The 13,479-nt window shown below is 39.6% G+C and overlaps 1 protein-coding gene across 25 annotated transcripts in view; it reads right to left on the bottom strand.

Annotated features, from left to right (window-relative positions):
* Positions 1-13,479, bottom strand: part of RIMS2 (regulating synaptic membrane exocytosis 2) — a 576,029-nt gene that overhangs the window by 378,767 nt on the left and 183,783 nt on the right. The gene's annotated exons all lie outside the window — the stretch shown is intronic.

Genomic DNA, 13,479 nt, shown 5'->3' with positions numbered 1-13,479 from the left:
CGGACACGACTGAGCGACTTCACTTTCACACATTGGAGAAGGAAATGACAACCCACTCCAGTATTCTTGCCTGGAGAATCCCAGGGATGGGGGAGCCTGGTGGGCTTCCGTCTATGGGGTCGCACAGAGTCGGACACGACTGAAGTGACTTAGCAGCAGTAGCAGCATACTGGAGTGGGTTACCATTTCCTTCTCCAGGGGATCTTCCCATCCCAGGGATCCAACTCCCATCTCAAGCAAGACAGGTGGATTCTTTACCACTGAGCCACCAGAGAAGCCCTTCACTAACCACACTGTATCAGTTACTGTGTAAGGCTCTAGGATTACATTGATGAAGAAGATATATGACTCTTACATCATGAAATCTGTTTAATTTGTTCATTTCTTCCCTTACTTTTTGTAGAGAAAAATTTCAGTGTCTTACAGTTGATAACCACCACTTTCAAAATTCTTTTTTAAAAGGTCAACACTTACCAGTGTAATGGCGTTCTTATGTTAATGAAGCCAGTAACTTACTTTTTGAGCACAAAGAAACTTGGAATTCAAAATAAGTAAAATTAATTTTAAAGCACAGTCATTTCATGTGAAAGAAATGTTTCTCAGAATGACATGTGAAATATACCTTCTATATATATATTATTCTGTGATTTTTGGTTCTTCTTAAAATAGCTATACTAACTTTTGAAATAGATATTGCTTTTTCACCAGATATTTTGTTTTCTGCAGTGATGTATTCAGTGACTATGAGCCCCTGATGGATGGCAAGTGAAGCAAAAATTTTGTGCAGGTTATACAGTCAAACACATTTTCAATTTTCAGCACCTTGCTGATGAAATACTCATTGCAAAAGTTTTTTAAATTACCAAATAATAACATATATAAATATTTGCACGTTTACAGTCTACAATAAATGACAACACTACTGTATAAAAAACAACCAGACTATAATGTAAATTTTCCAAAGCCTACGCAAACTTTGATTTCTGCATCTCAAATGCTAAAGAATGAGCCATGACAAAGTTGGTTTATAACCACAGGGTAAGTGGGACAGTGATATTAAATACTTCTCCCACCACCATCTTTCAACCACACTTCATTTTGTCCACGAGAGCTTTACATCCTGTCCTTAAAAGAGGAATGTTAACTATCTTATGTCTGAAAAGTTGGGGAAAAGATAGACTGTTGCTGGCTGTATTTCAGATGAGAACTTTGTCAACTGCACATGTGTTCCACACAGAATTCAATCATGTCAGAAGCTAAAAGTATAAGGTGGAGACCTATCGAACTCAAGCCAGTTTATAATGCAACTCAATGAAATATTTCATATAAAAAAATCCAGGACAAAAGCCAACCTATGCAGGCTGCCAGGAAAGCAGGTGCAAACTGGACTGTCCTGGGCAAACTGGCATATATTGCAATTCTATTTATAGGTCTCTTAAATGAAGGAAACTTGACAATGGTTCAAGTTTAATTCGACTGAAAACAGGAAGCATTTACTCTCACCAGCAGAGTAAATGAAGTATAGGAAGTATACTCTCACCAGCAAAGTATTAGAGATTCAATTGCTCTAAATCCTCACAGATGTTAAATGATATCACGATTTTCGTTTTTGTTTTAAAATTGTAGCTTTCCAAGTGAGTGCATCAAAAGTGTCTCATTGTCACCTTGCTTTGCATCTTTCAAACAACTAAAGACATAAGACATTCTCCTTGTAGTTTTATCAGGTTAGCAGCCATTTGTGTATTTCTGTTGTGAAGAAAATACTTTTTGCACTTTTAGGGTGTTGTTTTTTTTTTTTTAATTAGGCTGTGCCTGGTCTCTTAGTTGTAGCATGTGAACTCTTAATTGCAGCATGTGGGATCTAGTTCCCCAACCTGGGATTGAACCCAGATCACCTGCATTGGGGGATTGGAGTCTCAGCCACTGGACTAGCAAGGAAGTCCCTTATTTATATTATTTAAAGGTAAGTGTTCTTTATATTTCTTTTTAAGCTACATGTATTGCAAATATTTTCTCCGGAAATTTCTTAAAGTTTAATTTGGTTATACATTTTCTTAGTATCTTTTGATGAACAAAGTTTTTATTTTGATGATGTCTAGTTTGTCATTTTTTTGTCTTTTATGGTTAGCACTTTCTGTGTTTATCTATAGAATCTTTGCCTACATCATGAAGATAGCCACCTCTGGTTCTTCCTAGAAGCTTTATAATTTTAGCCCAAAGCAAGGTCACAATGATTTTCTTCTACATTTTCTTCTCTAAGTTTTATACTTCTAATTTTTATTATTATAGCTATGATCTATTTTTGGTTATTTTTATGGTAAAAAAAAAGGCAAGCTTCAAATTTCTTTTTTAAATGGGTATTCACTGTTTCAGCACAATGAGACTTGTTTAAAGTCCAGAATATGGTCTATCTTCTTACTATTCTGTGTACCACTAATAAGAATGAATATTCTATTGTTGTTTGGTGGATTGTTCTGTAAATATCAATTAGGTCAGGTTGATTGATACTGTTTTTCAAGTCTACTATATCTTTGATGATTTTCTGCCTACTGGTTCTATCAGTTATTGAAGTTACAACTCCAATCACTCCAATCACAACTGTGGATTTGTTGATTTCTCCCTGTAGTTTTATCAGTTTTCCCTTCATGTATTTTTAAGTTCTATTGATTACAGCCATGAAATTAAAAGACGCTTACTCCTTGGAAGGAAAGATATGACCAACCTAGATAGTATATTAAAAAGCAGAGACATTACTTTGCCAACAAAGGTCTGTCTAGTCAAGGCTATGGTTTTTCCAGTGGTCATGTATGGATGTGAGAGTTGGACTGTGAAGAAAGCTGATCGCCGAAGAATTGATGCTTTTGAACTGTGGTGTTGGAGAAGACTCTTGAGAGTCCCTTGGACTGCAAGGAGATCCAACCAGTCCATTCTAAAGGAGATCAGTCCTGGGTGTTCATTGGAAGGACTGATGCTGAAGCTGAAACTCCAATACTTCGGCCACCTCATGCGACGAGTTGACTCACTGGAAAAGACTCTGATGCTGGGAGGGATTGGGGGTGGGAGGAGACGGGGACGACAGAGAATGAGATGGCTGGATGGCATCACCGACTCGATGGACATGAGTCTGAGTGAACTCCGGGAGTTGGTGATGGACAGGGAGGCCTGGCGTGCTGTGATTCATGGGGTCGCAGAGTAGGACATGACTGAGCGACTGAACTGAACTGAACTGAACTGAATATAGACATAGACATTTAGGATTTTTATGTTCTCTTGAGTAACTAACTTCATTATTATGAAATAACATTCTTCACTCCTAACAACATCGCTTGCTGTGAAATCTACTTTGATGTGAACATAGCTAGCTTATGAGTAGGCTTAACACAGCATATCTTTTCCATTCTCTTACTATAACTAAGCTTGTCTTTATATTTAAAGCCTGTTTCTGATAGACACTGTATTGTTAGGTCTTCAGTTACTACCAATCTGAAAAATCTGTGCCTTGAGGCTAGACAAACAATAACATGATTATCAATATAGTTAAGTTTGTTTATCAATTTCCTCTTTATTTTCTATTTGTCTGATGTATTTCTATTTTCTATTTGTCTGATGTGTTTCCTATCCCCCGTTCCTTCTGTCGTCTTTTGATTATGTTTTGTATTCCACTTTATCTTCTTTGTTGATCTGTTACAACTCTCTGTTTTGTTATTTTAGGGTTTATAATGCACATTTTTAACTTTTCATAGTCTCTCTTCAAAGAGTGCTATACCACTTCAAATATAATGAAAGGACTTTGCAATAATTGACTTCCATACCTCCCATCTCAAATGTTATGCCATTGTTGTCATATATTTTATTTCACATATGGCATGAATCCCATAATAAAATATTATTATCATTTTTAATTAGTCAATTATCTTCTAAAGATTTTTAAATAATAATAAAAAAGGAATATATATTTACCCATGTATTTATCACTGTCATTGCTGTTCATTTCTTGTGTAGATACATATATCTATTTGGTATAATTTTCCTTCTGCCTGGAGAACCCTGTTTATTTCCTACAATCTAGTTATGATTGCGATGAATTTGTATGTCTGAAAAGGTATTTTTGCCTTCAGTTTTTAAAGATATTTTCCCTGGGAATAGAAAACAGCTTGATGGCTCTTTTATTTTCTTTTTAAGTCTTTTAGTACTTTCGACATTTGCTACATTGTCATCTCTCTTACATTGTTTTCAACAAGAAATCTTTTGTCATCTTTTTCTTTGTAAACATGTATGTATATAAACATGTCTTTTTCCTTTGGCTGATTTTAAGATTGCTTCTTTATTACTAGCTTTTTGCAAATGGATTAAGATATGCCTTAATGTCGTTTCTTCATGTTTCTTGTGTTTGGATCTTACAGAGGTTTCTTAAGGGCTTCCCTTGTGTCTCAGCTGGTAAAGAATCCACCTGCAATGCAGGAGACCTGGGTTCAATCCCTGGGTTGGAAAGATCCCCTGGAGAAGGGAAAGGCTACCCACTCCAGTATTCTGGCCTGGAGAATTCCATATATTGTATAGTCCATGGGGTCACAAAGAGTCGGACACGACTGAGCTTATACTTGGAGAGCTACTTAAAGTTACAGATTTGTAGTTTTAGTGAAATCTGAAACAAGTCTGGCAATCATTTCTCTAAATTTTCCTTTGTACTTTCCATCTCTCCTCCCCCTTCAAAGATATGTATTTAACTTCTTGATATTGTCCCACAGTTTGTGATACTCTTTCACTTTTAAAATTACTTTCTTCATTTTTTAAATTTTGTGTTCCATTTTGGAAAATTCCTATTGGTTTGATTTCAAATTCACTGATCTTTTCTTCTTCAATATCTAATCTTCCATTATCCCCATCAAGTGCACTTTTCATTTCTAATATTCTCATTCTCATCTCATTTTAGCATTAGATCATTTTAGCATTTATTTTCACATACTACATATCTTAACTTTTAAAATTATATGAAATACAACTGTAGTAATAATTTTAACGTTCTTGCCTGCTCATTCTAATACCTGCGTTGCTTCTGGATTGGTGTCCAGCATCCGGTTATTCTCTCTATTGACTGTGTTTTCCTGCTGCTGTGTATGCTTGGTTATCTTTGACTGAATGCCAAATATTACAAATTTTATCTTGGTGGCTGCTGGGTATTTTTGTATTCCTATAAATCTTCTTTAAGTTTGTTCTGGGAAGCAGTTAAATTACTTGGAACAGGCTGATCCTTTCAGGTCTTGTTTTTATGATTTGTTATTCTGTCTGAAAGCAATGGTCAGTTTAGCATTAATTATTCCCCACTGCTGAGGCAAGACTTTTCAAAATACTCTACTCAATGTTCCAGGAATCTTGAGGTCTTCTTGTCTGGCTGCTGAGAACAGATACTGTTCTCGATGCTGTGTGAATGCAGGTCAGTGTTCCTCTGATCATTTTGGATGGTTCTTTACCTGACCTTGAGTAGCTTCTTCACATGCATATCCCAACCATCCCCCCACTGAAAACACAGGATTACCATCCTTAGATCTCTAGGATATCTTGCTGTTCAGTTCACTACTCTCAGGTACTTTGTCTAGCGACCTCCAGTGGCCTTGGTCTCCCCAAACCCTCAGAACTGTCTCCTCAACTCAAGAAGACCTCTGGGCTCTGCCTATACTCCTCTCCTTTGCAACATCCTGCATGTGTGCTAAGTCATTTCGATCATGTTCAACTCTTTGTGACCCTATGCACTGTAGCCCACCAGATTCCTCTGTCCATAGGGATTCTCTAGGCAAGAATACTAGAGTGGGTGGCTATGCCCTCCTCCAAGGGATCTTCCCAACCCAGGGATCAAACCTGCGTCTCTTATGTCCCCTGCACTGGCATGGGGGTACTTTACCACTAGCACCACCTGGAAGCCCTTTGCAACATCCTAGAAACACTCAAAGCAATATGCTAAGACAATCACGGGGTGCACTTATTTCCTTTCAGGATTCTCCTTTGTCATCTGATGCCTAATTTCTTAAAAACCATTGTTTCAAATATGTCTATTTTTTTCAGATGCTCCAGGCAAAAGTGTAAATCTATGCCTTATTACTCCATCCACACATACAGCAGAAGTCTTAAGCATACATTTTAATTATTACTACTACTCTAAAATAATCAAACACTCACAAAAATACTTGGACGGTCACAAGTAAGAGCCAGTAAAGAAATGATGGTTATTACCAAACTGTTAACTATTCATTATACAAGTTCTAACTTGCTTTAAAACTTCACACTTTAGATCCAAGATAATCAATTTGTATTTTGTTATGTTCTTGTCATCACACCTGGTAGCATTTTTCACCATCTAACAAAATGCACTGAAATGTAATTTAGTCATATGACTTTTTGTTTTCCACTCATGTCTAATTAAAATCCCAGACCCAATCACAATGTAGTCTTTCAGTACTTTGTGTCATTATTTAATCAGTAAAACACAGAAATAAATACTTAAGAATCTATAATGCCTATAAAATATTCTTTGTGCTATGCTTCTTAAAATGCTTCATAGTCCATTAGAAACAGGTAACTGTTACTGTTTCCTATTATTTTTAAATTTTTGTTTCACAATAAAATAAGGAAGTAGGAAAAACAAAAGAAATATTACATAATAAGACAATTACAAGATCAGAGTCAAAATTTCTTATTGAAGATTTAACCTAATATTCTCAATATATTCAATTTTAAATATGAATCATGCTGAAGTTATTTGAGCCATGTGGTAAAAAGTAATATCTATACTGAATTTCAGTAAATATTTGTTGAATAAATGAATTATTATAATAAGTTATTATAATATGAATGAATACAATCTTCAACTAATTTAACACAAAACTGTAAATTACAGGAGAGGGGGAATAAATGGAAGAAAATGCTTCCAAATTTATACCATGGCAGAAGACCTTAAAATATAACATAACAAAGAATTTTAGAGCTGGAGGGTTTTTTAAGATCTTGGGGAGTGCCTTTCCTATTTCAGAAATGAGAAAAGTGAACACAGAAAAAAGACATATACCTACAGATGCTGACAGCAAAGAGAAGTGAGAACAGGACCTACATCTAACTTCCAGTTTCTGTACCTCTTTCACCATACAAATTAGTCACACTATTTCTTGTTTTTTAACTTCTCCCAATGTTCTAGAAAGTGCTAAAAAAAAAAAAAAAAATAGTAAAATTTTACACAAAAGAAAAAACAGGCTCTTCCCTGGTGGTCCAGTGGCTAAGACTTCATGCTCCCGATGCAGAGGGCATGGGTTTGATCCCTGGTCAGGGACTAGATTCCACATGCTGCAACTAAGACCCAGCGCAGCCAAATAAATAATAATAAAAGAAAAAAAAACAATTAGATATTCTTAAATTTCATTAACTTTCAACTATGAAAAGTATGAAGCATTCAACTTTTCAATAATCTCAAATGTATAAAAACATCAACTATTTTAAAACAGTTTTACTTTGGTTTTCCTGTAGTTTTTTAAGAAAACATAGAGTTTTAAGAATAGTTATTTCGCCCAATTTCCTCTACATCCCATCTTAGATCCTCTAACCTGGTGGTTCACAACCCTCTTCCATCCCAAAGCCTCTTTATAAAACACTTTGTAACATCCTCTTTACTACCCAGAAAAGGAAATTCAGAGGAAAAAATTGTCCTGATAAATTACATAATTTTTAAGACATATATATTGCTAACCCTATAATAAAGAGAAAATAAATAATTTATAAAAAATAAAATATATTTAAATAAGCAAACGCTGAAGCACAACATCCCAATATGTTATAATAAAGGAGTCAGATACTTACAGCTACATGAACGTGGTCAACATGTGCCCCACTCAATGAATGTATCAGAACAGTATACTCAAATATGCCTTTAAGAAACACAAAAGTCCACTAAGTGGTATGCCTCTTAGTGACAGAGCTACAGAGGACGACTGCTGCCGAACTAGTAAAGAACATTGGTGTTTCCCCCGCGGACGTGTCTCTAAAGGCCTTTGTGCTTTGCCACTGGTCTCCACTAGTAGTACTGGCATCTCTTGGGAGCTTGTTAGAAATACAGATTCTCTGATGCTCCCTCAAGCCTATTAAATTCAAATCTTTATTTTAATAAAATTGTCAGGTTATATGGATGTAAATTAAAGGTTGAGAAACCACTGGGAACTCCTGGGGGACACAGGAAGGAAGAGGGTAAGCAAAGTGCGCATAACAGAAAAAGTGGTTATTTCAAAACTTACTTTGAAGTAAACCTTTGAAAATCTCTAACAATATTTTGTATCTAAGTTGATAACAAACATTTGCTATTTTTGTAAATAAGTAAATTAAGTAAATACTCATTATTAATAACTTAGTTAAGTTCTAGAGCCAACTTGGTATTCGTCATTCAGTAAATACTAAAGGTCTATATGTAAAGCACTGTGCTAAGATCTGTGCTAAAATAAAAAGTCATAAAATAGGTCAAAACCACTACAGTATAGAGTTAAAAAGTAAACTAAAGCTCCTAAAAGGAAGAAAATATAATTTTCCGGCAAGCATAGTTCTAGGTCCATCAGTTCAGTTCAGTTCAGTTCAGTCACTCAATCGTGTCTGACTCTTTGTGACCCCATGAATCTCAGCATGCCAGGCCTCCTTGTCCATCACCAACTCCCGGAGTTCACTCAAACCCACCTCCATCGAGTCGGTGATGCCATCCAGCCATCTCATTCTCTGTGGTCCTCTTCTCCTCCTGCCCCCAATCCCTCCCAGCATCAGAGTCTTTTCCAGTGAGTCAACTCTTTGCATGAGGTGGCCAAAGGATTGGAGTTTCAGCTTTAGCATCAGTCCTTCCAATGAACACCCAGGGTTGATCTCCTTTAAAATGGACTGGTTGGATCTCCTTGCAGTCCAAGGGACTCTCAACAGTCTTCTCCAGCACCACAGTTCAAAAGCATCAATGCCATAGATTTAAATTAATTAAACCAAAGTTTCTCTTTTTGAGGCTGCTGGTTTCTGAATGATATTAAAGAACAAAGTACTAATAAAAATGTACTTTACTGGAGTTATAGTCTTTGAGAAAATCCATTTTACTGTCCAAGTCAAATATTGCTAGAAGACCCATTCCAGTCAGACAGGAGAGAGACGCGGGGAGGGAGACACGGCAGTGAGAGAGGAGAGGGAGGTAAAGGGAGCAAGGAAATAGGCTCACCTGGAGTAACTTCAACAGAAACAGAAGAAAGCGTGCAAAGAGCGGAGAAGCCCAACACTGCTAAGAGAGCTGGCCACTCTCTCGCTAGGCAAACTGTTTTTGTAAAGGGTCATAGATATTATCGGAGAAGGCAATGGCACCCACTCCAGCACTCTTGCCTGGAAAATCCCATGGACGGAGGAGCCTGGTGGGCTGCGGTCCATGGGGTCACGAAGAGTCGGACAGGACTGAGCAACTTCACTTTCACTTTTCCCTTTCACACATTGGAGAAGGAAATGGCAACCCACTCCAGCGTTCTTGCCTGGAGAATCCCAGGGACAGGGGAGCCTGGTGGGCTTCCGTCTATGGGGTCACATAGAGTCAGACACGACTGAAGCGACTTAGCAGCAGCAGCAGCAGCAGCAGCATAGCTATTATAGGCTAGGAAGGCCATATAACTGGTTTCTTCTAACTGCTCAACTCTGGAGTTTTAGCTGAAAGTAGCCACATACAATAAGTAAACTAACAGATGTGTCTGTGTTCCAACAAAACTATTTACAAGACATAACGGCACAGATTTGATGCCAGCGACAGAGTTTGCTGATCCCTTGCTCTAGGAAAAAAATTCAAAAGGTCCACACTTTTATGCCTAATAAATTAATATAGAACCTGCATTAAAAAAATAAACACTCTTTCTTGCTTCTGATAAGAGGAATTGTTCTTGAAGAGAAAGTACTTTCCAAGTAAAAGTTTATACAAATTATAACCAATTCCATTTTCTAGGTATAATTACCAAATCTGATGTTAAACTCTCGACTTCTTCCCTAACTAAAAGTAATTGTTATTAACAAAAGGGGCTATTGGTTTGACCTGTATGAGGTTCAGAAAGCAAGGATATAATTACAGGATACATTGAGTCAGTAAAGTATGCATTTACTAGTTACAAATGTCAAAGGCACCAGGCAAAAGAAAAAATTAAAAAAAGAACAACTACATCTTGCTTCCTCATAATGTGTCAGAATTCTACTGTTCATTTGGGCTAGTACTTTGTCAGCGAAAGAAGCATCAAGGGATAATATTGAAAGAAATATATTTATTTTTACCACCTTCTTCAAAGATTAGAGATATGCTTCTAATTTCCCTACAATGGTGAAGTAATTACTCATAAATTTGTTGGATTTATTTTTAACATCCATAACCTCTTAACAATATGCACTCCAAAACTTAATAATCTATTATGAGATCCAGGGTCCCAGTGTTTCCTTTTTTCTTCCTAAACCTAACTTTCTAGAGTCCAAAGGAAACTATCTCATTCAGCTACCTAGTTTTTGAAGGAGTATGCTTCCATTATCCATTTTTTTGCCATTTATTCATTTAGAATCCTATCCATTGGCTATCATCTATTTTTTTCATCGAAGTTCATATACTTTGACCATTATACTTGCCATTTCACAATTTTTCCTGATTTGTGAAGTCCTTGTGTAGCAGACACTGCTGCTGTCTCAACCCACATTGCCTTATTCCTTCACTGCTCCCTACACAGTGATGCTTTCTTGCTGTATTTGTAATATTCTGCCTGACTGTTTTCTCTGGCACAGGAATATGCTTGAGCAATGAGTTCCAGAGAGTTAATACCCATAAGAAATAGTCTTAATCCAATAGCAAAGGAAAGTTATGGATAAATATCCCCAGCCTCCTTGCCCATTGCATGGGATAACTCTGAGGAAATGATACTTTGTCTCCCAAAAGTACCAGTAAGATTGAGACACAATTGCTAAGAGGTTAAGGTCTTGAATGCATCCAGTATTGTATTGCTTCCTTAACTAGATCATTTCCTACCTCCCTAAAGGCAATGCCTTGGATTGTCTTACATATAAAACTGCTGCTGGTGCTGCTGCTGCTAAGTCACTTTAGTCGTGTCCGACTCTGTGTGACCCCATAGACGGCAGCCCACCAGGCTCCCGTGGTCCTCAATCTAAGATGGTCCTATAACCTTAGAATTCCTCAGTTCCTGAGATTTTGCACTGAGACGTGTTCACAGCATACCAGCCATGAAGTCACCACTGTTTTGCCCAAGATAGGATTTACACTGTCTGTTTCACTTTTGCTAGTTTTCATACAACCAGCACAGCCATCATTTCATTACTTTCCTAAGATGTAGCAATACACCAGGGTGATGGCTTTAGGCATCTTCTAAAGTGACTCACCCTGGAGAAGGAAACGGCAACCCATTCCAGTATTCCTGCCTAGGAAATCCCATGGACAGAGGAGCCTGGTGGGCTATAGTCCCTGAGCTCACAAAGAGTTAGACATGACTTAGTGACTGGAAAACAACAACAAAGTGACTCCTGGTGACCTTACCTGTTATAACTGAGTGCTCATGTAGCAGGGAGGCATGCCTCAGCTGAGCTGGACACAGGAGGGCGTGGGTGATGGGGCTGCGGGTGCGCCTCCAAGGGCGTGTCTGCTAGCAGCAGGCAAGGCTCCGAGAGCTAGCAGAGGAGTCGAGACGGCCAGACTCCAACCAGCCATGAGCCTGGAGGGTCATGGACACCAGGGGACAGGTCTAGCTGGTAGCCAGCCTGGCTTGGCTTCTTCTGCCTCAGCTGAGCACCTTCCCCACCCCCACAAACTGGAGGATCACAACCCTCCAGTTCTCAGCCAACGCTCCCCTCTTTTGGATTTCCAATCTGAGCTTTTCCATTCCTGGCACCTGGCGGGGTGTCCAGCCAGAGAAGACTGACCGGGTGGCAGACAGAGGTTGGAGGGCATCACCATCCTACCTAGGGTCAGACCTCAGACCAGCGGCCAAAGTTCAGGCTCTGCAGAAAGACAATTAAGAGCTGTCACTGTGAAAATGGGCAGGGGTCAGCTGTCCAATCCCTGGGTCAGCAAGATCCCCTGGAGACAGAAATGACAACCCACTCCAGTATCCTTGCCTGGAGAATCCCACGGGTGGAGAAGCCTGGTGGGCTACAGTCCATTGGGTCCTACAGAGTCAGACACTACTGAAGTGACTAAGCAGCAGCAGCAGGTGCCCTCAAGTTGGAGGGGGATCTACATCACAAAATGTAACTCAAATTTTGTTACTAAGAAACTCCTACTGAGCAGAATCTGTTGTTAACTTTAAAGGAGAGATTTGTTCCTTGCAGTGTGGGCAGGCAGCCCTTAGCATGCCACTCTTACCTGCCCAGCATGTGGCCAGTAGCACAAGACCCTTAGAGCAGTGGCTCGAGGTCCCCCTCTGCCAACAGTCAGACTCCCAGCGATCCTCCAGGCAGAAAGTGCAGTGACAGGTGGGTTGTGCCCTCTGCCCCAGGTCCTCCTGGGCCTCCGGCCTGGGGACCAGCAGGTGAGCTGAGGTGGCCTGGGACAGGCTAAGGGCTGTGCCCTGCAAAGTTCCAGAGCCCCAGCCAAGTCTGCCCAGTGGCTGGGCCCAGGCCTTTACCAAATGGCGGGGGCAGTCTCCATGAGGCACAGTCCATGGAGGCCTCAGCACCTGAGTATGTGGATACTGTCATTAAGGTAACAGCTTCAGTCTGTCCATTCAAGTTTCAAAAACTGGTAGTTGTCCACCCCTAGGAGGTGGCCAGAGGTCGGGGTTAAGTTGCAAGAACATTGTACACCATTCCTTCAGGTCCACCTCTGTGGTTGGGGCTATTCTCAAAGAAGGGCAATTGTTGTGAGCTGGGAATTAATCTGACTGGTATTTGTCACCAATGATTCTCTCCAGTTTAAATGAAAAGCCTGCAGTCCTGGGCACCAAGTTCCCTCAGTGATGACGGCCGCACAGGGTCTGGGGACGCAGTCCTGAGAACACTGCCAGCCTCCTCTGCCAGGCCCAAACCCCAGTTGGAAGACTCAGATTGGGTGCTGGATGTGAACACTCCTGGGCAGGGTTACCAGCTCCTTTCTCTCAGCCAGGGCCTGGACCTCAGAGAGCAAAAGTTGAGTCTCAGGACCTTGCCTTTTCTTGTCAGAACAGAGAATATCATTTGTTTTGGTGGAGGTTTGCAGGAATATTCTTACCCAACCATGACCTGACCTCAAGAACAAAGGATCTGATGCTAACTACACCCCTCCCTCACCTTTCCTATAAAGGGCTCTGCTGAAAGCTTTTGGGGTTCTGAGGACGTGAGCCACCCGTCTCCTCTCATGGCATCGCAATATATCTTTCTCTGTTCCAGACTCCGAAGCTTTGGTACCATTTGGCCTCACTGTGCGTGGGGCACACAGACTGGCATTTTAGTAACACTCAGAACCGACCATCCTGTAAGCAC

The sequence above is a fragment of the Moschus berezovskii genome, chromosome 16, assembly GCF_049115385.1.
Source record: "Moschus berezovskii isolate FMDL1 chromosome 16, NW_MosBer_1.0, whole genome shotgun sequence".
NCBI classification, from domain to species: Eukaryota; Metazoa; Chordata; class Mammalia; order Artiodactyla; family Moschidae; genus Moschus; species Moschus berezovskii.
The sequence above is the reverse complement of the archived record's forward strand: the minus strand, read 5'-3'. Positions and strand labels throughout refer to the sequence as shown.